Source organism: Macaca fascicularis, chromosome 10, assembly GCF_037993035.2.
Source record: "Macaca fascicularis isolate 582-1 chromosome 10, T2T-MFA8v1.1".
Taxonomy (NCBI): domain Eukaryota; kingdom Metazoa; phylum Chordata; class Mammalia; order Primates; family Cercopithecidae; genus Macaca; species Macaca fascicularis.
Window position 1 is genome coordinate 61,627,232 of NC_088384.1, and position 3,901 is coordinate 61,631,132.

The 3,901-nt window shown below is 47.3% G+C and overlaps 1 pseudogene; it reads left to right on the forward strand.

Moving 5' to 3' along the window:
* The first annotated feature begins 1,553 nt into the window (after window positions 1–1,553).
* LOC135965360 (cyclin-dependent kinase 2-associated protein 2 pseudogene) lies at window positions 1,554–2,830 on the forward strand (annotated as a pseudogene).
* The last annotated feature ends 1,071 nt before the right edge of the window (window positions 2,831–3,901 follow it).

The following is a 3,901-nucleotide window of genomic DNA, read 5'->3' on the forward strand; positions in this document are numbered from 1 at the left end:
TCTAGTGTTTTTAGTAGAGGCAGGGTTTTGCCATATTGGCCAGGCTGGTCTCCAACTCTTGACTTCAGGTGATCCACCCGCCTTGGCCTCCCAAAGTGGTGGGATTACAGGCGTGAGCCTCCACGCCCAGCCAAGGGTGGAGTACTTTATAAATGCCAGTGAGTGGCAGCCGCCAACCTCAGTAGCTGCTGACGCTGCTAGCGGCTGGGGCAGAGGGCGGCCAGAGCCGGGACTCAGGCTCCGTGCCACCTGCGCTTGCGGCGCACACCTGGACGCTGTCCTCCAGCGGCCTACACCGGCGGGCACAGCAAAGCTGGGACTCATGGGTGAAGGAAGGAAAAAAATCCAACGAGTAACCCAGCACTGTTCTTTCCAGATCCATCCCGCTGGCCCTCTTGTTTCCCACGTTTTTGAAAACTGGCCACTCTGACCTCAGATCCCTAAATCGGCAGCCACTGAGACCCGGCTCTCAGAAGCCAAAGCCCTGGCACCTTCCAGGCTGAACGGGACGAGGTTAAGGCAGGCTGGAGGCTGGTCCAGGACAGCTGAGGGCCGACCATGGGGGGTCGTGCAGAGGCCACCACTGGGGCCGCTACACGTGACATGGGATTTGGGCCATTGGGTAGAAGGCATGGAGATGGGGCACTGCCGGCGGAGCCAGGGAGGAAAGAGAACACTCTCCAAATTGTCTTCCAGGGTTTCCGTGAGCATTTTATTAACTCAGAATCTGTCAGGAATAATACTAGGGAGTTACCTTTCCCTGAAGATGGCTCTTGTCAGAGTAGTGAGATAGGCTTGGGGGGGGGGGCGGGGGGGGGGGGAGGAAGAGGAATGGGAGGCTCAGTTTATAAATATTAAGATCAGCAATGGTGTGCGGCAGGCAGGAGCAGAGCAGAGGGAGCCTGGAGATTTGGGTGGCTGCAGTTGGTAAGTGGTTGCAATCCAGAGGATGGGACTGAGGTCCTCCCTTGTCATGTTAGCATCCCGTTTCCTGGGGTGCAGGTCTGACATCCTGCAGGTGGTCATTTCACTCACGGCGGCTTTGTCTCTCTTCTATCACCCCAGACTCAGCTTCACACTCCAGGGCTGCACACCACCAGCCACCGTCATGTTAACCCCTTCCCAGGTCAATGTGTCCCTCATCTGGAGCTCAATCTGCTGGACAGCCTGGGACCGTCCATTTTCGGGGTGGGGGGGCAACCTGGTGGCCATCGTGCCGCTGTGCAAGTTGCGCAAGGCGCAGAAGGAGACCGCCTTCTACACACTGGTATGCGGCTGGCCGCCACCGACCTGTTGTTCACTTTGCTGGTGAGCCAGGTGACCATCGCCACGTACATGAAGGGCAGGTGACCTGGGGCCAGCCCCTGTGCCAGTACAGCATGTTCATCCTGCTCTTCTTCAGCCAGCCCGGCCTCAGCATCATCTGCACCCTGATATCTATACAGGTAATTTTTGTTCGACATTCTCAGAGGAGTTTCATAAGCTTTATGTTTTGTCTGAGTTATAAACAGAGTCCTCAAATGCATAAAAAAGAAATCATGCCAGGATTGAATTTCAACAGGAATAAGTTTATTTTACCTATTCAAAATTAAAATACTTCTGTTTTGTTTGAAAATGTGTTTTTGTTGAAGATACATTTTTGAAAAAAATTTAGGTAAATATTTAATAATGTCCCCTTTTCTATCCCAAGAAGTAATTTCATAGTTTATTTAAATTTTTTAACAAAAATGTAGCATACATTTTTTAAAAAAAATAATTGCATATTTTAACTCAATATACCCAAAATACTGTGTCAACATGTAATCATTGTAAAAATTACTAGAGATAGTTTGCATTATTTTTTCATATGAAATCTTTGAAATCCGTTGTGTATTTTACATTTTAGTACATCTCAACTCAAATGTGAAATTTTCATCGAGAATATCTGAACTGTATTTAGATTAATAAAAATTGCAGTTAAAAAGTTCAACACAGATTTAGTAGGGGGCGTGCAGCCAGCTTACAAATCAGATCTCGGCTGAGCGGCCAGGCAGCCAACCCCGGAGGAGCGGCCTGCTGGCTCCGCAGCGCCCAGGAGTTGAGGATGTCCTACAAACCCATCACACCTGCCCCCAGCAGCACCCCACGCTCCAGCATCCCCGGGCCAGGCACCCCGGTCTCTACAGGAAGCGTCCCGTCCCTGTCGGGCTCAGTGCCAGGAGTCGCTGCCCCTTTCAGACCGCCGTTTAACGACTTTGGACCGCCTTCCATCGGCTGCGTGCAGGTCCTGAAACCACCTGGCGCCCAGGGCTCCCAGAGCACCCACACGGAACTGCTGTCGGTCACAGGGGAGATGGGCAAAGGGATCCGGACCACCTTTGCTGGCAGCAAGAGCACCACGGAGCGCCTGAAGAGAGAGATCATCCATCCCTAGTCAGAGTGCCTGGCGGAGACGGGGCGGAACCCACGCACTTAACAGGAAGCTCCTAAGCCTCTGTGTCTGGACTTTTCCCGGCCACTCCAGAGCACCTGCTTCTCCCTGGCCCTCATCCCTAGCTGCACTAATCATCCTGGGCTTCCTGTACTGTGTCCCTTGATGGTGCCCTCCAGGAACCAAGGGGCGGCTCTCACTCCAGGTGGCAGCACTAAGGATCCTCCCTTCCACCCACCCCACCCCGCCAACGCAACAAGAGTTAGCAGCGAGGTCCCCGTGAGTCCCACCCATGACCTGCCCACAGTGTTGCCCACTGGAACTTTCTGCGGCCCCCACCACTCAGCCCTTCCCAGCACTTCTCCCTCGTGCCCCGAGCCCCCTTCTCCCTCAGCACGGGCTCAGGCCTCAGGCCTGACACTTCCCTGCCTTGTGTCTTTTGCTAAATATGATCTTTCTATATTAATAAAAGATGATTTGGAGCTGTGCTCTCTAAAAAAAGTTTAATATAAAAGAGAAATAAAAGGAAATTTAGCAAAGGAATATATCGATGAATATTTAAATACTTAGATGACATTACTACCAGATATAATGAGATCATCAGATATTTCATTTACTTATGATTAATGTTTGTATTTATTTTTTATTTATTTTATTTTATTTACGTATTTACTTTTAGTATACTTTAAGTTCTAGGGTACATGTGCACAGCGTGCAGGTTTGTTACATATGTACACATATGCCCTGTTGGTTTGCTGCACCCATTAACTCCTCATTTACATTAGGTATTTCTCCTAATGCTATCCCTCTCCACCCCCCCACCCCATGACAGGCCGCGGTGTGTGATGTTCCCCGCCCTGTGTCCAAGTGTTCTCATTGTTTAATTCCCACCTGTGAGTGAGAACATGCAGTGTTTGGTTTTCTGACCTTGTGATAGTTTAAACAAACTAGCAAGATCAGAAGTCACTTTATAAGACAAATAATGAAAAATAAAGTATTACTGACATTGGTAACAGAATAAAAGTTAGAGTTAGACAAAGTATTAACAAATAAGCTTATTTATTTATAAGAGAAGGGAAAATATTTAAAAGGATTAAATGAGGTCAACATGAAGAAAAACTGTATTATATATACTTCATTCATTAACTTATTATTGTGTTTCCTTGTATAATTTTCACTCGGTTTTGTCAGTTTTACTACTTGCTTCATTATTTCAAAAACTACATCTTCATAGACCATTTCAGCTTTTGCTGTGTGGTCAGAATTATAAAACCCAGTTTCAAAATTTCAACTGAACGTTGTCAACATTTTTCTTTGGGCTTTTTATTTAAAAAAAAAAAAAACCCCAAGTAATTGTGTGTGTGTGTATTTTAGCATTATCATGAATGTAATAACAATAAAATCAAACAGAAGCAAATGGATAAGCAATATGTTGGACTAGCATCTCAAGTATGAAAATGGCATTGCCAACAGTGATATGATTTTTTTCAA